This window comes from Amblyomma maculatum, chromosome 1, assembly GCF_055883805.1.
Source record: "Amblyomma maculatum isolate TAMU_Amacu chromosome 1, ASM5588380v1, whole genome shotgun sequence".
Taxonomy (NCBI): domain Eukaryota; kingdom Metazoa; phylum Arthropoda; class Arachnida; order Ixodida; family Ixodidae; genus Amblyomma; species Amblyomma maculatum.
In genome coordinates this window covers 5,836,954-5,863,501 of record NC_139344.1, presented here as the reverse complement: position 1 = coordinate 5,863,501, position 26,548 = coordinate 5,836,954, and the positions used below count along the sequence as shown (strand labels likewise).

The 26,548-nt window shown below is 46.7% G+C and overlaps 1 long non-coding RNA gene across 1 annotated transcript in view; it reads left to right on the top strand.

Annotated features, from left to right (window-relative positions):
- Positions 1 to 26,405, top strand: part of LOC146201532 (uncharacterized) — a 44,683-nt gene extending 18,278 nt beyond the window's left edge. Inside the window, exons 2-3 of the long non-coding RNA XR_014703555.1 lie at positions 4,158 to 4,265; positions 25,052 to 26,405. This is a non-coding gene — a long non-coding RNA (uncharacterized LOC146201532). The remainder of the gene's footprint in view (positions 1 to 4,157; positions 4,266 to 25,051) is intronic.
- Positions 26,406 to 26,548: the final 143 nt, after the last annotated feature.

Genomic DNA, 26,548 nt, shown 5'->3' with positions numbered 1-26,548 from the left:
TTCCAGCTACCTAGCCTCATGTCATCTGCCCTTGAATTCATTTGAACAAAGGCGCTGGCGGAAGAGCTCCCGCAATAAATGGAGGCTACGACCTAATTGTGACCACAGGTGGAACGATCATTTCAGACTGCCTTCGTCTTCATGAAGACGTATTTATGGCATGAGCTATTCGAGTCCAGTAGTAAATAAGAGGAGTTTCTTGCTACTGCCTTATTACTGGGGACCCGATCACCCATCGTTTTTGTTTTGGTCTGTTAATTTCATCTCTCATCAATACTTCGAGGAAATAAAAAATACTGAATTCCCAGAAAGCTTTAAGCTAAGAAAATATGTGGATATAGCAAAGGCTTCTTTACTCTGGAGAAGGAACGAAAATACTTCTCAAGGATATTAACGCGTTCAGTATTTGATGATCTGGATAACATGGAAATACAAGCCGCTGGCGGTAACACAGGATGTTCCACGTCCACCGCTATAGTTGAGGGTGGCGCTGGTGAGCACTCTCAAGCTTCGTATACAGACAACATTAATACCCAAGAAGGTAGAGGGGGGACAGCGGCCGATGTAGCTCAGTTGGAAGAGCACCGGACGCGATATTCGGAGGTCGTGGGTTCGGTTCCCACCATCGGCACGTTGTTTTTCCTTCTACTTTGTGTTTATTTATCTTTCCCCTAAACACATTACATTACTAATTTATGTGATTACTAAGTAAAAATTTAAAAAAAGACAAAATACAATCCTCAATGCTTTCCTTGGCCTCGCCGACAGTTGGCTTCTTTGCTTCATATATATATATATATATATATATATATATATATATATATATATGTGTGTGTGTGTGTGTGTGTGTGTGTGTGTGTGTGTGTGTGTGTGTGTGTGTGTGTGTGTGTGTGTGTGTGTGTGTGTGTGTGTGTGTGTGTGTGTGTGTGTGTGTGTGTGTGTGTGTGTGTGTGTGTGTGTGTGTGTGTGTGTGTGTGTGTGTGTGTGTGTGTGTGTGTGTGTGTGTGTGTGTGTGTGTGTGTGTGTGTGTGTGTGTGTGTGTGTGTGTGTTGCTGATGATGATGATGGTGGTGGTGGTGGAGGTGGTAGTAGTGGCCTACATCGGAATTTCACGATAACTGAGTTGTTAGTGTCGCATTATAGTAACATAGAAAATAGTATGAGTTTCTCATGCTCCACGAGTGCACATCTCATGGCTTTCTGTGAATACAATGTAACCTTTCTTGGGCGATATTACGAAAGGTATCATCACAGCCGCAAGTCCGCAGCATAAAATAGCACTTGGTTGAGCTTCGAACTCCGCAGAAATGACGGGCAATGAGAGGGCGGACATCTGTGCTCTCTGCACTTGTGAAACAAAATTTAAATCATAAATATGTTTAACAACGACAGTATTAAGCACATGAGTTGCAGATTGAAAGTAATAGACGGTATTACAAATACCTAATTACGTTGCTCGTTGCAGGTAATATGACCAGAGCCGGCAGGAAAACGTTTGGGGCGTTTATTACCACTATGCATTGACAATGCGTTAGCGGTAGGCCATGAATAGCCAAGTTTACCGCTTTAGAGCATTAATCAGGGAAATAGCATTGGCATTGGCTGGTTAGATACTAACCATCCGCTGCAGACGACCGCCAAGGGGTTCCCATGGTGACCACCTTTTAGCTGCGCATTGCTACGTCCTCGTCAGCCCCTTCTTTGTGCACGGTGGCTACATTCTGTGTTCTTTTCGCGACAGCCACCCTCCAGCCTCACCCTCTCCTTCCTTATAAGTGGAAAGAGCGACTGCCCTTCTCCTCATTTAGCCGCCTTCCAACCGTGGCGGGTTGTGTCAGAGCGTCCCGTGCGCCGACCTCACATTTTTTTTTTTCTATGGTGCTTATACTGCCAACGCTTTAACAAGCAACAGGAGAGCAAGAAATTGGGAAATTATTAGCTTCGACATGCAACCCTCATGCATGTAAGAGCATTGCTTTCTGAAACGCGCATTATCTGTCTACGGTGCTCTCCCAATGAACTTGTCCTCTTTGAAAATTGACTGAAGTTAACTATATGTGATGAATAAAATTGAAGCACATTTTCTGAAACCCGTTTTTTAAGAAAAATAAAGAATCTGAAAACATTTATAGCTTGCTTTGAAATTATTTTACCATCTCATTTTCGCAGTAGGCACACACCTCATGCTGTGTTTCATACCTTCATGAGAAGTACGACCTTCGTGGGAAGAAGTGGGCAGGCTCTGAGGGTGAATGAAACCATGTTTCTGTGTAGAAGTTTGAGATAGTCCTTACAAAATACTTTTCAAGATTTACTCATACATGCATATTTCGCCAATCTTGCTTCATAGAGAGAATTTACTTAAAATGTTTTCACTCTGTCGTAAGTTTGTAAGCACCACCAACATTTTAAACTAACTTCTTATATAGAAATACTGAGCGCGTTCCTTCAAAAGTAAGCATTTTTCTCGTATTTCGAACATCAAAGCGATGGTCGAGCATCCATGTAGGGTTCTGCTTTTTCAAAGCTTATTGTGAGGCACTTTCAAAGCGCAGCTTTTGGGCGTAATTCACTACGAGAAATTTGATTTAAAAGAATTCTTGATTATGCATTACAGACTGCTGTTAGGGAATATTTTATATCTTTGATCGCAATACTTAAGTAGCGGACTTTTCTCCCACAAATATGTATTGGACCGGAAAACTTAGTTACACAACTAGAGGCAAAATAATCGCTTAGCAGTTCAAAAGTGATTATAATAATGGCTTGAGTACTTTGCGTGCCCAAACTTGGACAGGCTCCTTTCGTCAATGCCGTCTATTTATTTGTTCTTTACCCACAGCGCCACATGTGGCATTACAGTGTGTGTGTGTGTGTGTGTGGGGGGGGGGGGGGGGGTGCAGTTCTAAAATGCATAAGAAAACAAAACAGTTACAAAGGCGATGCAAACACTTCATTGTCCGATAAATGAACGCAGGATGAAGACAGGGTGTTCCATTCTCGAACAGTGTGTGGAAAAAACGACGATTTAAACAAGTCGGTTCTCGCTCTGAATTCACGCACACTTTGTAATCGTGATTAATTTTCTCGGATCTATAGTGTGGAGAGAAAATGTACTTGTCCCTCGCAATAGCAGTTCTTTGGTGATAGATATTGGGAAATAATTTTAGCCTCAGTTTTCTTCTTCTCACTTCAAGTGGTTTCCATTGTAATTTCTGTTTTACGCTGGTCAGGCTAGTTTGTTTACTATAATTTCATGAAACACAGCGGGCAGCCAAGTTCTGAACCCTTTCTAATTTGATCTTATGAACATTTGTCTGCGGATCCTATACAGTACATGCATATTCCAGCACTGACCTAATGGAAGTTTTAAAAAGTAGATCTCTAGAGTCTTGTGGAAACATTCTTGTGTTACGACGCAGAAAAGCCAACATTTTGCAAGCCTTCGCAGAAACATAATCAACAAACCGTTGCCAACAGAGAGTTGGAGTGATATACAAGCCTAAGTATTTGTATTCTATAACAGTTTCCAATAAGTGCCCGTTCACACTGTAGGCATAATTAGGTACTTTTTTGTTTCTCGTAAAAGTCATGTGCACTGCAAGTTTAATTTAATGTGCCACTGTTCGCACCACTGGTGCATTCTATTCAGATCTTTCTGTTAAGCATGCGAGTCATTAACATTTTTCACTTCTGTATACGCCATACAGTCGTCGGCAAACATTCGCATGCAGGAAGCAACATTCACCGATATATCATTAATAAACACAAGAAAAAGGAGATGTCCCAAAACTGACCCTTGTGGGACGCCAGACGTTACAGAGGTTACATTAGAATTGGCTCCATTTATGGTTACGTACTGAGACCTTAAACTTAAATATTCCTTTACCCACTCAACAACCTTCGCATTAATATTTAAACAACGCAGCTTGTGGACTAACAAAGAATGATCTACGACGTCAAAAGCCTTTCTGAAATCAATGAAGACACAATCAATAACGCTGCAACGGTCCAATGCTTCACATACCTCGTGGACAAACTCTGTTAGTGGAGTAATGCAAGGTACGCCTTGACGGAAGCCATGCTGGTTTGCGTTTATTACGGGACTGGGATTATTCATGCAGTTTGAGTATAAGATGTGCTCCAAAATTTTATAGGCGTTGCTTATTAAAGAAATAGGACGGTAATTCGAGACGAATTCCCGAGGCCCAGTCTCATGAATCGGGACTACGCAGACAACCTTCCAATCACTCGGATGTTAACTGGTAAGTAAAGATTTTCTGAATAAGAGAGTTAAAAAAGGAGACGCAGATTGGGCACATATCTTTAAGAGACCATTGGACAGACCATCAGGGCCTCCGGCTTTGGACATGTCTAAGCGCTGAAGAAGTGTGGTAATGCCCATTTCATCAATTGCTATGTCTGCCATAGGAGTAAGCTGAATTGGTAGCGGAGGAATATCGCGGGGTATGCTGGGCAAAAAGACCGAACCAAAGAAATTGCTAAACGTGTTTGCTTTTTCAAGACTTTCATCGATCAGGTGGCTATTATGCGCAAGAGAGGCATGAAACACCGGTAAAGTACTTTGGACTTTCGTACTAACGGAAGAAATGCCTGCACATTCAGTGAGCAGTGGAGATAGACTCTCAAATTTTTGGGGCGGATTTTTAAGAGGCACTGAGTTTCTTCTGGGTTTATCCGAAACCACAAAGATTTAAAAAACACTAACATAGCATGACGTTATTTGCAATAGCTTATTAGCATGCAGGTATTAGTCATATGTAGTTCGTAAATGAAGCAACGAATGATAACTGAGCCACCGAATAATTCCTGTCCGGTAAGCAAATTAAATTTTTTCTATACCCAGGAAACCGACAGCTAACAGCAAGGAGACGTAAAAGCAACTTATGTTCGTACACCTACACGGATAAGGTTTGAAAATGGACCGAGTTGATTGCTTCATCTGGTTAGCAAAAATCTTCGACCACAACATTTCTAGGTACTTTGCGGAATCCTCGAAAGCAGGTTTTATGCCGTTGTCGCAATGATTGCAACCACGCCAGCTGTTTTGATATCCTCTTTCTGACCGTCGTTCCTACGTCCACGACGTTCACTGAACGACTCTGACTCCGCTCATTGCGCACGACAGGTAGAAGGCAGCTACTTCATTTTCTGCTGCAACTCGAAATCCTAGAACCATGAATAATGCTGCTCACTTCACTACTCCTCAAGAAATAAGGAATGCTGAAGAGATTTTGTCTCAGAATCAGAGCAATGCAATTTCTCAGAAATGTTGCTACTCGTCAGTTAGTGAGGCTGCACATTTTTCTCGGTCCACTTAGCCAGCTTGCAACAACGAATGAGGTCAGAGTATATGCAAATAGTGAAAAGCTTTTTAACCCCCCTCCCCCCACCCCTTTCCTTGTATCTTGGTGCGGCCACTTAACTCATCTGCAGTTGCGCCATCTCCTCCCCGTACTTGTAAAGAACTTCTCCCTATAGGGGGTATTCACTGACGCGCTGTGCGTGGTGCATTGTGGGTAACTGAGGCGCAGTCGGCCATTTTTGTGTCCACGGAAAGAACAGGGCGAACGTACGTATCAAGTGCTGTCGTGCGGTTCTACAAGCAGTGGCATCCGCAGCTATATGCTGTTTATTGAGGTATCGTAGACTGTAATAGACGTGTGCACAGTGTAAACAACGGAAGCTGAAGAGCTGCGCGAACGACCTCGGCATTTTGAGGTTCCGGAAGTACACACGAACAACTCCACTCGAACGAGACACCTCACCGAGATGCGACGTCACGTACGGCTGGCGCGGCTCAACCACACAAGTATCATGGAATATGAGAAATGTATTTCAAAATGGGCTGGACTGGAATCTTCCGGATGTGCCCTTGCAGCCAGCTCTTGTCACTATCCGGGCACGACTGTTCTTCACGCACTCGGAAGACTCATTCCCGGTAAAAGAGCAGCGCGGCAATGTATCGCTTCTAGTCATGCGCATGCATGCAGCGCGCCGCCAACACCTCCTCGTCGTGTTTTGCTGCAATAAAATCCTTCAAAGAGGGCTCGCTAAACTTTGTGTTTGCCGTACTTGCCTCATTCGATCAGAAGAAGTCAGATGTTCGCATCGTCTGTGTCGGCTGCTAATCAAAGCAGACCGCATGCAGATTCGGCGAAGGAACGTAGGCGGGCAGAGTTGTTTTGCAGAAGGTTTGAAGAACTTTATGAACTTATTTATCTCTAATAACAAATCAAGTTTAGCTTGGCCAAAACTGCGCTGTATTTCAAGATTTTGTTGCAAAAGTTATTTCGAGCTCGCAAGGCAACGAGGTGGCGCCACCGGTGTCACTCCTGTGGCCTAAAAACTCGGCGGTTTAGTTGGTATAAACGTTGGACGGCACGCACGTAATTGCACAAAGAGCGAGTTCGTCTGCTTCAACCGCGGCTCCTAACCCAGCCGCGTGCAACGTAGTTGCGTTCTTCGAGTGGTCAGTAGGCTTCGATTGGTTTCTTGTGACGCTCGTCCGTAGGACAAGGAATTCATGAATGTCGCACATATTTATGCGCGGGCACAGGCCGACGCTTACCGTGCAGTGGCGCATATCGGCTGCACACGGGTCGATACCAAAGTTTTGTTTCGTACAGGTCTCTGTCCGCATCGCGCACACTTTGCCGATAAATCGAACTGTCGCTCATGATACCGATTGAGTTTTCATAACAACGGTGCTGGCATGAGGCAGAGTGTCTGAGCAAACGGACACGAACGAACAGCTAAGCTAACCGCCGCCCCGTACTAGTACTAGTCAGAACAGAACGCAAATATGGCGTCGGCTGCATACTGACGTCAGTTGTGACGTCACGTGAATACCCCCTATACTCAGTATCGAAAATCCCGTTCATTTCCTGGCGCAGCTTTAACAATAAATTCTTACGACTTCTTTCGTAATCTTCTTAAGAGCGAATAGTGTAGTCGCTACTTAAAGGGCATGTACTGACTGTACTACAGTGTTCATTGCTGTTTTATTATAAATAATGGATGCATTCAAAAGAGGAGAGGGTCAAACCTCTCGGAGCATTTTATCCACAGGCATTTCGATTAAGCATTGTAAGATATCCTGCTTTTTCTTACGTCAGCTTTCTCCATGTCTACTGAAAAACGCTTTTTGTCATTGATGGTCATCTGTCCATGATTTAACAAATTGACATCTGTCTCTTATTTAGCTTCAGTGCTTTAGGCAGCCCATGCGTGTGTACTTATTTGCGGCTCGTTTTTTGCGGTCTACAAAGTGACCAAAACACTGTTTATGTTCGATTACAAATCGCGTCTTCGACGCCTCTTAGAAGTTCTCGAACCAGATGGGGGCTGTGTGAGTCCGAAGGAAACTCCCGTTTGCGAGATGAGCGGCAGGGTATCCAACCGGCAGTACCGGCTCGCCCTTTGGTAAGTCGAAGAGACAATTGCAAACATCCTTGCCCGCTGCTCGCACGAGGGGCCATGGCTCCTTGTCGGGCGGGGGAAGATCGTGGGCTTCCGGCGTCGGCCGGTCACCAGCTGGGTTCAAAAAGTCATGGAGAGCTGGTCGAGCCGTATAGTTGCGGGTAGCAGAGCAATCCCGACAAGGCTCCGGCGAGGCTATAGTGTCTGCGGCTACGCCGTTTGTTGCGCTGCAAAGGTCAAACCAGCAGCCTCCACCTATTTATAACTCCCTTTTCGTTGGAATTAAGAAGTCGGCGAAAGAAGAGCCAGGAAGCAGCTAGCTAGCAGACACCAGACACGACACCAAACGCCATGCGCTCGCGTTTCCTCGTTGCGTACTCTGCTTACTGCGACATCACCTTCGCATTTAGAAAAGATATACAGTATATACAAAGCTACTTCGCCTAGTGTATAAGCCTGTATAAAGCTTCTCTGTTAGCTTGATTATCTACTGGTAATTACTTTGTCCCCCTTGTATCTAAGAGCATAGATCAGATTTTTGCTTTTTGTTGTTTCGTCTTCAACGCTTTAGACTATCGCAATTCATTAGAGCATGCCTAATTCACTCCATATTTTACTGCCTTATGTCGGATATTTTACTCTTAGTCATTACCGCTAATAGCTCTGCGATTTGTGTCCTGTCTGTTGGGTTAGAGGATTTAATGCTTTGGCGCCTCTTAACCTGATTTTTTTTTCTTCTCCTTAAAGAGTTACTGGCATCCTAACTTTGCTACCGCCTACTTCTACTGCCCAGCCTTCAATAATATCTCTGAACTTGTCATTGTTTGCACTCTAAAGCCGCCTTCCTCGGTTGAAGCCGAATATCTGTTCTGCGAGATCATGAATTCCTCTACTTTCTCTCTTACCGCTAATTTGTTTTATTATCTCTCAAATCTACACTCAATCAAGGCCATACCATCTTATGGTGACTGCATCGCACCTTTCTGACAACATCCACATCCTGCACAATGCCAGGGTTAGAGTACGATATCAAATCATTTGGTCCCTCCCTTCGGACTTTTTCATGACGCCGTCAATCTCTTTAATTTCTTGAAGAAGGTATTGATGATTCTGAAATTATTTGTTCTGCAAATTCCGGATTATCACTGCTATTATTCCTCACCTGTATAACGACCTCTCAAGTAACATAAAAGCAAAAATTCGACTTTCAGCGGACAACTTCGTTATAGCGTCATCAATGACTCCGAGAAAACCATTAGGCTACAAAATGACATCGCCACAATCCTATCATGGTTTGAGAAATGGCATATGCCGCTAAACCTAATCAATTAAATGTCAACCCATGTCTTTCGCCCCGCCGGAGTGGCGCAGTGGTTACGGCGATCGACTACTGTTGCCAAGAACGCGGAAAATTATCCCGACTTCGGTTACGAATTCAACACGATTGGTACCAAACAAAGCAACGCGGGCCCGCGATGCCCGCGAAACGTGCCGCGGTCCACCGATTGGCCGCCGATTCCAGGTCCGCATGACAACACGCTGATACACTAATCGCGGTCACTTGCGCCCGGCTTTTGCCGTCCTACGCCGCCAGCTCTCGTGTAGGGTAGGAACGCAGCAACACAAGAAGTGGAGATCACGCCGCGGACCCCTCGAATCTATAATTGCTCTAGCTCGACTGAGTGAGCAAGCGTGCTTTAAGCCTTGCATGGGCGCGGTTCCTAGCAAAAAAAAAAAAAAGGGGGGGGGGGGGGGGGTGCTTAGATTCACATCCAAACATTTTTTTTTTTTCGCAATGTTTTGGTGCAGTTCTGGAGGGGGGGTTGAATCGGTGAATGGAATAAGGCGTGTACGCCCGAAACTCGATTATGTTTCATCAATACGGCGCACCTCAGAAGAATATCTCCCTAATGAGCTTGAAGCAGTTCAAAACCGTGCCGTACGATTTATCATGCCGCATTTCACATGCTAAACCAGCGTCGCAGCACTAAACCAATCCTCACGATTTCTTTGATGCCACAACACTAAAACGAACATGAATCCGTGTCCTACCAGTATATTCATGCAACTACGTCGTAGTATATCACGTCTGCCTAATTTATTCCTTTTCTACCATCCTCACATAGAGTGTGTTCAATAAAACGAAGGCAGCGACTACAATAGGGCGTCGACCAATGATTCGGAGGGGAAGAGATTGTGTTCTGGTTGCACACCCATGCTCGACAATATGCCGCTTAAACAACGACACCACCAGCAACCCTCTATTTCTTCTTTACGTTTTACTGAAATGTCATCTGAAGATGGACGAACATTACATTTAATTTTCTTGGAGCTTAAACTATCCTAACGAAAATGTTTCTTCCAGAGCACTAGACAATTTCTTGCTGACCTGTAGAACCACAAAGCCTCGGGGTACTATAAAGTGAGCAAAAATGAAAGGCCTGCCCTCTAAGTTCTGAGCCGTCCCACACTGCATCTCGTGAGGTGGCGTCCCAAAGTGCGACACCGTTCAAAGCATGTAGTGACGTTCTCTCACGTTTTGTTATCATAGTACTTACATAAATCAATATTAGAGAAATCAACTTCCGAATAATAAGTAATATTTTATGAAACCGAGAAATATATTTCAACTTCTCGAACGAATACTAGCGCACCTCACGATGAAAGAATGGCAGGGCAAGGAAAAAAGTTATGACGCATTTGGACTTTTCTCAAGACATTGATGTGAAATAGCGCGATGACGAGTGTCTTTTTCGAGCGAGCTTTCAGCGTAGAGAAAACACAAGGCAGAATAAAGTTAAACGCCTTCTATATTAAGCATGGAAAACCACACACATAAAGTGGTATACGGCAACATCCGCGCGCCGCTACATATGTGCTGCCCTGTATCAAAGGATATGCTGGAAGCACGTGCAGATCAAAACGAAGAGCAGGGCGCCTTTAAATGACGTTCGCTTAATGGGCACCAACTACGCCATGTATCCGAAGTGAATGTAGATTAAGCATAACTTAGAGGCGCGCGGAGAAAAAGAAGGAGGAAGATGAGGAGGAGGAGAGGCAGGGAGGTTAACTGGTAAAAGAAAGCAGTTTGCTACCCTGCACTGGGCGAAGGGGATGAGTGGATATAAAAGTGGTGGGTAAGAGAGGGATGGGTTAAGTCAGTAGAGTCCAGAGGTGGGCAACCTCGTGAGGTCGGCCTCAACCTCAAAATGACCTCAACCTCACGAGGTGAGATGAGGTTGAGTGGAGGTCGGCGATAGCTCGAAATTTTTTGAGTAAGGTCACGAAATTGGACCTCAACCTCGCGCGTAAGTTTGAGGTTGAGTGAGGTCATCATTGTGAGATCCAGGCTTTTTGCTGTTGCCGCGGCTTACTTCGAAGAGCGCCCTTTTTGAAGCGGAGTTCGAACGTATACTGCCGCGGTGTGCCCGCCGACTCTTGGTGTTCGGTTTCCCCCCGTTCGGACGACCGGATGCCGCAGCTCCTGCCCAGCTTTCGGTATTTCACCGTAATGCCCGCAGCACGAGGACGCTTCCCTCTGGTCTTCTTGGAAGATTTTTTTACCTTTTTTTTTTTCATTTTTTTACGGCACGAACTCCTCGTGCCCCACGCTCGCCACCCCCTTTCCTCTGACTTGTTTGTGCCGATGCTTGCCGCCGGCTCAAACACCCAAGAGCGCGCAAAGCACATAATTCACTGTGACCAGCGGTGCTTTTGTCGAATGCCGCAAACAAACAAGCAAACTAAAAAGCGAAGCAAATTGTCTCTTGCGCGGACGGCGCGAAGCGGAACTGTTTGTCGTGTGTATGCCCGTTTCCAGGCGCTGACGTCACGGCTGCTGCCTTACTTTTCGACGAAGGATCCCGCTGCACATTACACGGAAACTTAACAGAAAATGGTGCAGCGAAATTGTTAGAGAACGTGATACTGACAGATAAAAAAAAAGGAAAACATGAACAAACCAGAAAAACCGGCACAATACCGTCTGAGCATTTTATCGAGGTCCTCCCTTTTGAATTGTACGCCATCGGTTTATATTCCGGTACTGTAAATTTATATACTAATATTCTCCAGAATAACCTCTCTTTGGTCTTGTGCTGCTTGTTCCGTCTAACAGATTCACAGGTGGCCCCGAACAATTGCAGCATGGGATGAAGGTGCTAGCGTTTCTTGCATATCCAATATAGCGGTAAAACATGCAAGATGGTGAGGCAGACGGCACTGCTTATAAGACGCAGCTGGTATACAGGACAGAAACCTGCGCATGTTAACCATTTGCCTAGATTAAAGAGGGAAAAAATTATATGGGGTTTGTATACAGTAACGCGCAATGAAAAAAAAAATGTTTTTGCTCCGCTAAGGCCCTTTGTTTCTCTCTCAAATTCTAGTGAAACCAAGCAATACAGGAGGAAGTACGATGGTAAGAGATTCTTAACTCTATAATATCAAATCTCTCTTGAAATCTCTTTAGGCGCAGGAAAAAAAAAACGAGAAAAGCGTTCTCCTACATGTTTGTATAAGCTAATACCGAAACGTGGCCTTGTGGTAGCGCATCCGCCTCGCATTCGGGAGGTACCAGGCGCGATCCCTGATGCCACCGGGCACCCACCGGTTCAATGGGTACAAGTTTTCCCCCGGCCTGGTGCTCGGCTTTTCTGGGGTGAAATGCTTGGGAAAAGGGGTCACGGCCCAAATAGTTGCCCGATGTGGCCGTAATCCGTTCCGCCATCGGACAACAATAAGTCCGCCTCGCGCGGCAAAAGCCCATTATGTGGCCCTTTTTCTAACCGAAGCATTCGAACGTCGGTACTGTTATAACCGAGGGAGTGAGAATGGCCTACACGAACTGCTCAACGCGAGTCATAGTAAACAGAGAACTCACTGGCAGCCTGCCAGTTTTGTCGTCCGTGAGGCAAGGATGTCCGCTGTCACCCTTGCTGTTCGCTGTTTACCTCGAGCCACTCTGTTTGGCCATTGCAAATAGCCAACATATTATTACGGTACGCAGTGAACGAGACGATGACAAAGTGCTGGGCTAGTGGAGAAAGACGACGCTGCAGCTACGTCTGGTTCTCCTGTGAGTGTGTTCTTGACCGCAACCCAGAAGAATGGCGGACCTTCGACAACCGACCCATCTGCTTCAACTGCTCACGTGCCGGCCACATTTCTCGCCATTGCCGCAGCCGTTGGGTTCCGCCACCTCGACCTCGCTACTATCATGATCGCAGCACCGCCTACGGACCACACCCAACCTCTCTCCGTGATATGCCCTCTCGTGACTTTAACCCGCCATCCCCGCGCATGTCCAGCCGATCGCCGTCTCCCCAGACCCGCCGTTCCCGCTCGCCCCTACCTCACCATTCCTCGTCCCCTCACTTCTCTGGCCCGCTCCCGGAAAACTGATCAATGCAGCTCCCGGAGGTGAAGCTGCATTTACGACCCGGCCCGAAAATCCTCTGCTGACCCTCGCTCATCGCCGCAATCTTCTAGATATCTGTGTAGATGGTGTGCCTGTTACCGCCCTCATTGACACTGGTGCCCAAATTTCCGTCCTCAGCTCTTCGTTTCGCCGCCGACTCAAAAAAGTTGTCACACCCGCCTCATCAGCCGTTCGTGTAGCCAATGGAGGCGTCGCTGCCGTCGTGGGACTTTGCACTGTGCGCGTGAGCATTTGTGGTCGAACTACCCCTGTGCTCTTCACTGTAATCGACCGCTGCCCTCACGATGTGATCCTCGGCATCGACTTTTTAACGGCGCACTCTGCCCTGATTGATTGTTCAAGTGGCCTCCTTCGCTTAGACCTGCCTTTCTGCTCCGACCGCACAGATATCAAGCCACGCCTCTACTCCGTCGAGTTTGTTCGCCTACCGCCCGAAGCTGCCATGTATGTTCCTTTGGCCCCGTTTCCTGCTATTCCTGATGGTACATACGTCACTTGTCCAATCACCGATGTTGTTCTCCACCGTAACGTCATACTCCCTCACACTGTCCTGACCGTCACGGATAACATAACCTATCTTCCCGTCCTTAACTTTAGCCGCTCTGTCCAAGTTTTGCCCCATGGCATTGCACTCGCTGACTTGCTTCCGTTGGCTGACTGCGAAGTTTCTGCCCTCAAGCCTGTGCCTCTGTCTGAACCCCCCGTATCAGCTTCTCGTTCGACCCTTTTTACTCCCATGATAGCACCGGATCTGACACCTCAGCAAGCCGATGCTCTCTCCGACCTTTTGATTTCGTACAAGGACATTTTTGATTTTGCCGACCGACCTTTGGCCCAGACATCTGTCGTTACCCATCGCATCAATACTGGTGATGCCAGCCCTATTCACAGAAGGCCTTATCGAGTCTCTCTTGCTGAGCGCCACGTGATACAGAAGGAGGTCGACAAGATGTTGACAAATAATATTATTGAGCCTTCCTGCAGTCCCTGGGCGTCTCCTGTCGTTTTAGTCAAAAAGAAAGATCAAACTTGGAGATTCTGTGTAGATTACCGCCACCTCAATCAGATCACTAAAAAAGACGTTTATCCGCTCCCGAGAATTGACGACGCCCTCGACTGCTTGCATGGTGCCAGCTATTTTTCCTCGATCGACATGCGTTCCGGCTACTGGCAAATAGCTGTCGATGAACGGGATCGAGAGAAAACCGCATTTGTCACCCCTGACGGACTATACCAATTCAAGGTCATGCAATTTGGCCTCTGTAACGCTCCTGCGACCTTCGAGCGCATGATGGACTCGCTTCTCCGTGGCTTCAAGTGGACAACGTGCTTATGCTACTTAGATGACGTTGACGTTTTCTCTCCCACGTTCACAAGTCACCTTGAACGGCTTTCTACGATACTGGCAGTCTTTCGCCGCGCCGGTCTTCAACTCAACGCAAAAAAAATGCAGCTTTGGCCGCCGCCAGATCAAAATCCTGGGACATTTGGTTGACGAAAATGGTGTGCAGCCCGACCCTGATAAAGTTCGTGCAGTCCGCGAGTTCCCTACACCACGTAATACAAGTGATGTGCGAAGTTTTCTCGGGCTCTGCTCCTACTTCCGTCGCTTCATTCGGAACTTCGCTGACCTAGCACGTCCCCTTACCTCCCTTTTGCAGAAAAACGTGAATTTCTCGTGGAGCCAGGAACAAGCTCAGGCCTTCACAACGCTCATTTCCGCGCTCACCGCTCCTCCTGTACTGGCGCACTTCGACCCGTCTGCGCCTACAGAACTGCGCACCGACGCTAGCGGACATGGTATTGGCGCCATCCTTGCCCAGTACCAGCACGGCCACTCTCGTGTGATTGCCTATGCCAGCAGCCTTCTATCTCAGTCCGAGCGCAATTATTCCATTACGGAGCGCGAATGCCTTGCACTTGTTTGGGCGTTGACCAAATTCCGCCCTTATTTGTTTGGGCGGCCCTTCAGCGTAGTGACGGACCATCATGCCTTGTGTTGGTTGTCATCACTTAAGGACCCTACTGGCCGCTTAGGTCGCTGGGCCTTGCGATTACAAGAATACACGTTTACTGTTGTGTACAAGTCAGGCCGCCTACATCAAGACGCCGACTGCTTGTCCCGCCACCCCGTTGACCCTCCTGAACTTCCTGACAATACTGCTGACGACTGCGTTTTGTCCATTTCGAACTTTCTCCACATCGGCGTCGAACAGAGTCGTGATCCATCCCTGCGCCCCATTATTGATCACCTGCGCAACGACAGCACCGATCCTCCCATCAGTATGTTTGTGCTGCTTAATAACACATTATACCGACGCAATATGCGCCCAGATGGTGTAGACCTTTTGCTTGTTGTCCCGACACATCTACGCTCTGCTGTTCTTGCGCACCTTCATGATGCTCCTACAGCAGGGCACCTAGGAGTGTCCCGCACATACGACAGTGTTCGACGGCGATTCTACTGGCCTGGCCTCTACCGCTCTGTTCGTCGCTACGTCGCTGCCTGTGAGCTGTGCCAGCGCAGGAAGACCCCGTCTCTTCACCCTAGTGGGCCCCCGCAACCACTTGCAGTTCCAACTGAGCCCTTTTCTCGAGTTGGTCTCGACCTGCTCGGGCCATTCCCCACATCGACTTCAGGGAACAAATGGATTGCCGTAGCGACCGATTACGCCACCCGGTATGCCATAACCAGAGCTATCCCCACCAGCTGTGCCTCCGACGTTGCAGACTTTCTTTTGCATGACGTCATCTTGCTTCATGGTGCTCCTCGTCAACTGCTCACCGATCGCGGTCGCTGCTTCCTTTCTAAAGTTGTTAATGACCTTCTGCGCTCATGCGCTACGCGCCACAACTTCACAACGGCCTACCATCCACAAACGAACGGTCTTACTGAGCGCCTTAATCGTACCCTGACCGATATGATGTCAATGTATGTTTCTGACCATCACCGTCACTGGGACATCTCTTTACCTTTCATAACATTCGCTTATAACTCCTCACGACATGATACCGCCGGATACTCTCCATTTTATCTACTCTTCGGCCGCGACCCTCTACTTCCCTTCGACACCTTACTGCCTCTTGACGATTCCTCCTGCAGTTACGCTTCTGATGCCATCGCCCGCGCTGATGCCGCCCGTCATATTGCTCGAGACCGGCTTCGTGCGTCCCAGCGTTCTCAAAAGCACCGTTACGATCTCCAGCACCGTGACGCCTACTACCCTCCTGGCTCCCTCGTACTCCTCTGGCTCCCTGCTCGACGTGTAGGCATGTGCGAGAAACTTCTGCCCCGCTACGTGGGCCCTTACCAGGTCTTGCGGCAACTTACCGACGTGACGTACGAGATTATCCCTGTGAACCGCCACTCTCCGGCAAACCATCATCCAGAAGTCGTGCATGTCGCCCGTCTCAAACCTTATATCTCGCGCTCACCTGTGTAGTCTACGCACCGAGACTGTGCTTCTTCCGCGGGGGGGTATTGTTACGGTACGCAGTGAAAGAGACGATGACGAAGTGCTGGGCTAGTGGAGAAAGACGACACTGCAGCTACGTCTGGTTCTCCTGTGAGTGTGTCCCTGACGGTGAACTGTTGCGGCTACGACGTACCATCGCCTCCTAATATCTCGGCGTGCCTCGTAACAATATAACAGGTTATAGACTGCAGACGGCCCATGTTAAAATCTTGGCTTACGCCGATGATATCGCCATTTTTTGCTCCGACAGAGACAGTATTCAGCATGCCACAACTGTTGTACAACAATTTTGTGAGTGCACCGGGGCCCAGATAAACTGGGAAAAGAGTCATGGCTTTTGGCATGGAGACTGGGAGGCCACGTCGGACAATTTTTGTCGGATCAATTGGGCATCTGTTCAAAACGTTATCTTGGTGTACCGCTTGATGCCTTTCGCGACTCAGAGCCATATTGGGCTAACCAAGCGTTGTCTGCAAAAGAAAAGGCTGACGCGGGGCAAGGAAGGCAATTGTCGATGTTTTCCCGAGCCACAATCTGCAATCTCTTCCTTGTATCTAAGATCTGGTATGTAATGAATGTGTTGGGTGCCATGAGGATCAGTGTACAAAAAATTCATCGTGTTTTTGCTGTGTTTATTTGGGCTTCGACATGGGAGAGAACAAGTCGAACCAATCTTTTCCTTCCTGCCAAGAAGGGAGGACTAGGTCTTATGTATTTATTTATGCGCCAGGTTGTATCGCGCTTTATTTATCTACGCGACCAAAACAATCCATTTCTCCGGACAGTGATTCAAGTCAGGCTCAGCAGACTCCTTCCAGGGTTCGTGGTGTCGTCATGTCAAAATATGTGCGGTGCCGTGTCTGGATATCTGCGTGAAGTTATGCTTGCTTATAGGTTGTTAAATGTGCGTTTCTTTCATGAATATCTGTGCAATGTCACCAAGAAGAAACTCTATAGAGACCTCACTGACATCATGCTTCCCCAGCCATTGTACCGTTTGTCATACACTGGAGGCCCCGGACAAGACGTCCTTAAAAGAGTTAAAAGAATGCCGGTAATATCTTCAGTCAAAACTTTTTTCTTTAAATTGCACACTAACACGTTACCCGTTAAGACATGGCTTCATAGCAAAGGCATCTTCGTACCCTGGACTACCAATTGTTTTTTATGCAACAAACCTGAAACAATAGAGCATGATTTTCTTGACTGCTGGGACCCAATATTTCACTGGGATGTTTTACAGCGCACGCTTAAGAAACAGTTACCACTCGATCCATATGGAATAAGGTTCTTGCCGATAGAAACATCACAGGATATACCATATGATTTGATTATGCTTCTGGGCCTGCACACAATATGGAAAACGAGGATGCAATTTGAACATGCTGATCTTGTCGTGCGTCCTGTTCGTGAGCATTTTGTTGAAAGCGTCGTTTCACTAAGAGAGTGTTACCGAGCACTCCCTGATCCACCAGAATGGATTACCTTGCTTGATGTTTTGGTGTCGCTGAGAGAATTTTAATCCGTGTTTGCCGAAGCCTGGCTTACGCGTTTTATGCACTGTATTTCTGATTTCACTTTCAAATGTCAAAGTCAGCAATAAAGAAAAAAAAAAGCATGGCCTTCTGGTAGAGCATCCGCCTCGTGTTCGGGAGGTACCATGTTCGATCCCTGGTGCCGCCGGGCACCCATCGGCTTTTCAATGGGTACAAGCTTTCCACCGGCCTGGTGCTCGGTTCTTCGGGGTGAAATGTGTGGGAAAGCGGTCATAGGTCTGAAATAGTTGCTCCGATGTGGCAGTGATCATTTCCGCCATCGGACAACAATAAGTCCGCCTTGTGCGGCAAAAGCCCATTATGTGGCCATTTTCTTTTCAGTGAGCCCGCCCTTTGCAGGCAATTAGTTGTTCGAAACTTGAAGCCCTCGAAGGAGCACAGCAGGGTTAGCAGAGCCTCTTCCGAACGCACACCTATGAAAGATCGGGCCGCCGGGCCGAGGGATGTTTGTACCCAATTTTACCAGTGGGTGTCCGGCGGCGGGTTTCGAACTGTCCACCTCCCACAGCCGAGACGGGCGCCCAAACAACTCGGCCACGACTGGACATTTTGGTCCGGCGAAATTTGACGGGTGAGCCGATGTTCGCGGCAGCAAAGTGGTTCACGTTTAACCCTATTTCCTAGCAGTTCCAACCCCTGTAATTTTTTAATTTGAGCGTGGTGTTCGAAGAAGCAATTTCGCCAATTCTTGCAATACTCCACGGGATCACAGAATTATACACAAACACCTAGGAGTGGCCGGTCAGGACCTCATAACATCCACAGCGTCTCTCTTCGAAATTTTCTGAATGTACATTCGTTTACTCGGCGTTGGCCGAGTTTTGTGATTATTTGGTGTGCTGTTGTCTTTTTCTCGTTTGTTTGTTTTGTTGGGGATTTAGTCTTCACGACAGGTCGTTTCATGAGTGGCGGTTATGGAAAATTTGTACCCCGTTCATATGACCCCCATTAATATGGACGACCCGAATTATGAACAGTTTTTCTAGAGACGAAACTTTTTCCATGTATTTATGCCTCATCAATATAAAAACTCGCTGTCTGAACAATGGACAGGGTAAGAATGCACACAGCCCACTCGGCCCATGCATTTTTGACTCGTTAATATGGATATCGTTTGAAAAAAGCAGGGGAGTCCGAACGCAAGTTAAAGATGGGTGCGAGAGCCGGGAACCTATGCGACAGCCGATACGGCCGGATGCCTGAGCGAATCCTGTGGAGTTGGAAAGAACCAAAGCGGGCGTGTCGTCGTTTTAGGAAGGGGGGGGGGGGGGGGGGGGGCGCTTGAGTGGAAAGGAACGTACACAGCAAACCGAGGATCAGCTAAGTAAGAAAGACCCCGAAAGGAGGGAACCGGGAGATTTCTGGGTGCAGCGGCAGCGCGGCAACGAGAGGCCGCAGTCGGGAAAACAGCAACATGTGGTCGCAATAAATTCTGCTGAACGTGAACAGAGAAGCCGGTAAAAGCGTAAGAAAGAAATAAAGGGAAGAAAGACAAGCGCCAAAACGTGGGGGTGGGAACTGAATTTTTTCTTTCCCAAAACACAAAGTGTGTTCCATGAAGCCGTTAATGCTTTTCGGTCAGAGTTAAGACACACTCACGAAGTATAGCGACAAAAGAAAGGCGGCGAACACGCAACCAGGACCGGGCGTCCCGTCCTGGACGCCCTTCCTTCTCATGCTCCTGGTTTTCGTCACTGTTGCGCTGCCGAACTGCCACATTTTGCGCTCCAGGTGGTTCGCATGTAGGCTTCGCCTTGAGTCAACGATGCGGCCTTGACAAGGTCTGAGCTCTTCGTAGTCAGCTAGCCGTCGTTCTAAACTGTACAGGGCTGTTATAGCCCTCAGCAGCCTGCCAACTTGACTCTCTCGCTTCCTTCCATAAACAGTACAAGACAGAAAAAAGAGAATCAAAAGAACAGAAAGGCAGGGAGGTTGACAAGGCAAAAAGAGTGCAAAGAATCAGGAGCCTGTAACCCTCAACTTCAGTCTGACATTTAGCATGACGGGAGTTAAACGCAAAAGAACGGAGCTTAACGTAGGCGCGAAGCGGGGCATCTGTGAATACAAGCGGAAAACGCCATCTCAGTCAATCCAAGCCGTGAGGGACTGGACCCAAGTTCAACTAGGCCTCAACCTCACCAGGTCGACGGTAGCATCGATACTACAGGACTCCGATAAATGGCTCAACGTCGGCATCGCAGCGTCAGCCACTGTCCGACAGCGCCTAGAAAAGTTCGAAGAAATGGAGTCAGCCTTGTTAATGTGGTTCGGGAATGTGCGCGCGAATGGTGCTGTTGTGAGCGACGAAATGCTTCAACAGAAGGCTCGCTGCCTCAGTAACATTATGAGTGCGTACCGTTCCTTCTCCTCGGTCTTGATAGGTTTTACCTGTGATGACTTACGGAATTTTTGTTCAGTAATACAGGGTGATGTTCACTGAGAAAAATTATTCCACGCTATTCTAGACATTGCTAACTTCAGCTACTCAAGAGGATAGCTGACAAGGTGTAAGAGCAGACATGGCATTTCGGGTCGACGGATTCATGGTGAAGGGGGTAACATCGACAGCTCGGCAGTTTTTTATTAATAATTTAATTAAAAAAGCAGCCATTAATTATAAAGTTTTTCTCAAAAAATACTTTTCGTTTTTATTCATGACTCGTTATTATGGACGACTCGCGATATACAGTTTTGGTCGGAAACCAAAGTGTCCATACTAACGAGACACGACTGCATTCTTTTTTTTTTTTTTCTAATTTAATGTATTCGGTCGCAAGACAATGTACAGTGTTAAAAAAAAACGAAAAAAACCTTGGTAATCATCAATTCTTTTTTTTTTTTTTTGCGAATTAAGAAATAGAGCATATCGTCATTGTTGTCATCGTCACTAGGGTCAATAACATTTGTCTTTTCAGTATATAGTAAGAACTGGCTTGTTTTATTTCTAATACGAATCTTATTCACGTAGGTCGGATGGGATAAACTCTTTGTATTGCATTATGGGCCTATGCGTAGTAATATGGTACCCATGTAGGCCTTAGAATAAAACCGACTAAAACAAGGGTAGGCGAGGAGGGGGAGAGGGTTGATAGTTTAGTGCAGAATTGGACGTGTATTCTCCGGAGGTTTTCTTCTTTTATCCGGGATATGAATTGTTGTATAAAATTAAAAGTAAAATACAGCCTTCATACGACAAAATTCTCGCTTGCCTATATATTCCAGGATTATCGAGAAATGTATATTTGCTTTAAGTTACGGTTTAATTTAATGATTCCTTTTTTTTATTATTTTGAGGTCGAGCCCTCAACCTCACATTTTGAGTTTTAGCTGAGGTTGAGTGAGGTCGCCAATGGTCACCTGAAAAGTGAGGTGAAGTCGCCTGGGGGACCTCAACCTCAATTTATGAGGTTTGGGTTGAGTGAGGTCGCCTATATTTTTTGAGTTTAAGGTGATGTCGAGGTTTTTGAGGTCAAATGCCCACCTCTGGTAGAATCACATCAAATCCATATCATGTAACATGACATCTTGTAATAGTCATATCACGTCACATAACACCAAATTCACAGCCTATCGATCAGGCCCGTGGTTTTCATGAAGCGGAGCAGTGCCTGGGAGGCCTTCACCGCCGACGATCGCCGCGGCCAGCGGTCTAGAATCTTGTTTTAAGTTGGTGGGCGTCCATCTAGACGCTTCAGCGCACGGCAGAGACACTGTCTTTCTACACTGCATATGGGGCACTCGCTCACGTATATGGGGCAGAGAAGAAGCATCTTGCTACGGGAAGGAGGCTGGACACGAGATTAGAGAGATTTAGCATACCGTGATCCGCGATCCGCCACCGTGACACTGTACCGCTCGTGGGCGGGGCGTACAAGCTGATTGGTTCCGATGCGCCAGGTCAATGTGCCGACATCAAGTATGTGGCGCCATCTATCGGCATCAATGTGATCTGGGCATGCCCAATGGAACGCGCGGTGGCGGTCCACGGTAGCGGATCGCGGATCACGGTGTGCTAAATCTCTCTATTAAGGTCTCCGTGTGGCGGCAACACGCGTAGTGGTATCAAAATCGGGGTAACACCAGGCATCATGAAAATACGGGACAGCTGCAAGTGTGGATATTTCCTGTGACGGGAGCGGCTCGTTAAAACGACGCTAGCAGTAGCGACAGAAAAAAAAACACGACTAAAAATCCGCTGAAATGAAAAAAGTGATACAGAGGTGGCAGCTTTGGCTTGTTTGCAAAAGGAGTACGAGAGTTAACTTTCTTGTTATATAAAACAAATAAGCTTAAGCTTAGTCCCGTTCAGTCGGTACTAAATCCCAATTCTGGCTGTTTTTCATTTTATTAGGCAGCCCAAAGCAATTTTAAAAAATTAAAACATCAGCGTAGTTTCATTTTTTTTTGTAATTTATAAAACTACAATTCAGCATTATTTTTTCTATGTTATAGTTGCGATGTATTACGGATTATTTGGCGCATCTTAGCTAAACTTGCTTTTCCACCATAAACCCCATATAACTAAGTATTAATGATTATACATGAAGATCGTAACAAAACTAGAAGGTGTTTGCTTTTAAATAATATCAAAGTTGTTCATGTCTTGAAATGTTTAAACTATGGGTGCGTTCCAATACCCCCTATAGTAGACGTCTACTTAGACGGCGACACGCGCAGCCGCCATCTTGGGACGCGTTCCAATTCTCGCGAAGCAGTCTCGCGAAGACGGCTTCGCCGAAGTCAACATCGATGCAGACTACTTTGCTGTCTAAATATGGCGGACAGTGAGCGGTTCGAGCTATGGTAGTTCGCGCTGAGCGAGTCGTGCGTGCAGTGGTTGCAGTAGCTGTACGGTGGTCGTGCTCTTTGCGAACGCCGGAGTATGCATATGAATGATCTTTCAAACGTGAGTTGTTACGTCAATGTGTGCGCTAGCTAGAGGTTAATTTAGCTGTCTTTATCTCCGTGAGAATCATAGCACTGCAGATTCTTGTATCGCGCTCTAAGAGGAAAGCGTATGTTGGATGCTGTTGGTCTTCTTTTTTAACTTGACGACGAGTTTCTTCAGTCTTGATGTTATCGACGAACTTGTCGCTTTCTGGGCACCTCGCCGGGAGTCAGGACGGCTGCTGTACGGCGCACGTATGTGTTTCTATCTTGCTGTAGTAGCAGTGGCAAACTCTTCCGCGGATTTTCAGTTAATCTCGGAAGAACGAACTCACCTGACAATGCCGGCTTGTTGCGCATTGATATTTTATGTCTTGTAGGGCCCGTGGCGCCCCGCGCATTCGAAGGCCGCGCCACTTTCCAATGCTCCCTGCGTGCTGCCTGTTTCCCTCTCCCCGCTCGTTCGGGAATAACCGGTCCCGCGCGAGGGGGATATAAAAGAAAACACGCGCCGCCGTCTCGCTCTCTCTTCGCTCCTGCTCTTCGTTCCTGTTTCGCTCCTGGTGCTTCTCCTCGGAAGACGACCCTCAGGCTGCAGCCCCCCGGACGACAACCCCGCACCGCCTTGGATGACCCCCTGTGAGATTAAATATGTTTGTTACACGGCCCGCTGTGTATTTGTCGTGCGCATCCCTCGGGCAGAGGAGTCGCCCACAACTGGCGCCCCACGTTGGGCGCCAAGTTGTGGGCGAAATGGTAAAAGCGTCGTTTTACATCTCTTGTGGATACTTTTTTTTCCCAAGAAAACTGCAATGTATCCTGTAAAATCAAGGTTCATTCTTTTGCGTCGCCACATCTGGCCATCAGGTACAAAAATTTGGCTGAAAACTAAAAATGATCGTAAGACTTCGATTACCGTCCGTATATGAACACACCAATGGACGATATAGAGCAGCACTACTAAAAAGGAAAGAGGCGCTGGCTCTCTCTTTGTCACTTTGCCCTATGTCAAGCGCTGTTCCTTTTAAGCAGTTTTACACCAATTAGCCTGCAACGCCCCCATCGTAGAGTAGCAGTAGTGCAGAAAAATAAGACGTTCCGCCGGTTAAAAAAAAAAAAACGAAGGAAGGCAGCTTTAGAAGCAATGAAATGGGGGAGAGCAGGTGGAGAAGGTCAAGTAACTCCAGATTTGCTAATGCATGGGGGAGAGATCGTGCTATGAAAACTGTCCAAATTGTATACGAAGTGCGTCATCACTAAGAACGCTAACAATATTCTCATCCACAAGCACGATAATTTAGGATCTCGAGAATTTCAGACCTCACTTTTAATTACAATTGGAATTGCAATGACAATAGTACACAACTGCAGGCTTCATTAATTTGCGGTTTGCTTTGTGGCATTTTATTGCTAAGTATCTAACAAACTGGAGTTATTGCAAAGGCTGATAAAAGGTGACCTAGACAGGCAAAAGGAGAATGGTAGGCTTAAAAATTTATATACGGAATACTAAAGGAATGTTTAACAGCCGCGGAAGGGAGTATTAGTTTATGGCAGGTAGCGAGGCTTTGGGACTGGCAAGAGAATACCCCTACTTTATTGCAAAGGTAGTGACCAAATATTGGGACTAAGGAAGTGAGATACCTAGAAGAATAACATTGGGGTGCAGCGAATTTGGAAACTGCTCCCAGGTCATGAATAACAGCTTACCGCAGAAGCAAAGTAGCAGCTGTATCTTACCGGCACTTATCTATGGGGCTGAAACATGAAGCTAACGAAAATAGTTCTGCTTAATTGAGCACTACGCAGGGACCTATGGAACGAAAATTGGTACGTGTAATGTTAGGTGATAGAAAGCGTGCAGAGCGGGTCAGAGAAATTACTCGAGTTAATGACGTCCTAGTCGAAATCGAGAAGTTTTCTTCTCGATTTCGCCCTGCCAGGCCCCCTTCTTTTTTAAGAAGGGGGCCTGGCAGGGCACGTAATGCGAAGGCAAGATAACCTATGGATGCTAAGGGTAAAGGTCTTGATTTCAAGGAAAGGTAAGCGCAGCAAAATGTGTCAGAAAGTTAGATGGGGAAATGAGATTAAGAAGTTTTTCCAAATAATGTGGACAAACTTCAAGAGCGAGGCTGTATTTTTCCTCTCCTCGGAAAAGCATGTAAGAGAGCCGGTTGTGCAACCGGCATATACAAACCTTGTTTAGGCGATTGGAGGTGTTCTTTTTATTCTTTTCTTTTCTCCTTCAGGCCGCAGATATGGTATCCGTCGACCCACCACTACGGAGTGGCATTCACAGTCTTCTTCCACGCCTTTCTACCACTTCAGTAGTTCAAACTCATGTACGAGGGCGCACACCGCACCATGCTACAGCTCGGCTCCTTTGCTTCTTGATCGAAGACGCGCCTTTTCGATGTAGCCAACTGCGGCGAAAATCTTGAAGGACCTGCTTATTTGTTTGTAATAAATCTAGCTTACCGGGAAATGTTTTTATTCTGAGAGCAACTGAGAAATATTTCAAGATGCTGCATGCAGACCTCCGTGGGAATTGACTGCTCATATACACCTAGCGATCTAATCTCACCCTGCCTACCTTCTACACTGTCGCACATTCGCCTGCCTCCCCCTCTTCCATAGCTTCTACAACAAATCCCCTCAAGGTGGTGGTACTTATCAGTACATCGCCACTCCCTACACCTCAGCCATTGCAAGACCGCACATCCCCCTTCAGCCCATTTTTCATGCCGTGTTTCTTCATTTTTGGGTCAAACGCCAAAGGACTGGAATGGCATTCCTGCTGCTGCGATCGTCGTTCCAAATCTTGACCATTTTAAGCGTTTCAGCGAATAATTCTTCTGACGGCCGCCTCTCATGCAAAACCCTTCGCAGTGGAATTTGAGGTGTTGAAAATAAATAAAGAAAAACAAAAATAAAATATTTCATTTGCGTAGCAAACTCTTCTTTTTTAGTTCTTTCCTGCGCTCCCGTCGCGTAATTCAAACTGTCACAGAAAACCAAATGGCTGCTTTACTTTTTAAATAATTCTCAGGGACTGTGATACTGTAAGGTTCTTTTTATGAACATACTGATAGAAACAGTGTAAGCTTCCAGTGCATGGGAAAATTCTGTTTCTAAGCTTGTCCTGCTCTAACAACGAGTAATTAAGACTGCAATAGGAAATCAGGGGTGCTTTTTAAATGATTGTGAGGCAAGTGTGCGATATTGTATAATAGGTTTTCAACATATCCGTGGAAGGGGTGCAAGATTCTGATGCGTACCAAAATTTTGCTCCGGAAGTTTATACTACGCGAACAACGCTTAATTACGGCTGCCACGGAGTACCAATGCTCTTCGTTTTGGAAAATAAAGAGCAAACAACTATAAGCGTGCCGTGGGAGCATCTGCGCGTACATTGACTGTTTTGGTGCAGTTTACAATATGCGAAAAAAATTACGGTAATAAACTCATTCCCATACAACACCCAGAATTTCTGGGCATGGAGGCTCAAGATTTACAAATGACGGGTCTTAATGCCTTTAATGGAATATGTTAAAAATCTCAGACAAGGTCAGCGAGACTTTTCTCACGCAAGTTGGATTCAGGGCTAGTCACCATCATGATTGTCAGTAGCGATTGTCTCATAAGCTGTTCTAATTGGCTGGTGCGAAAATGCCAACCAATTACAATAGCTTACAAAGCACCTCAAAATGTTCTGGCCTATATTTACAATCCTATGACATCCTTGT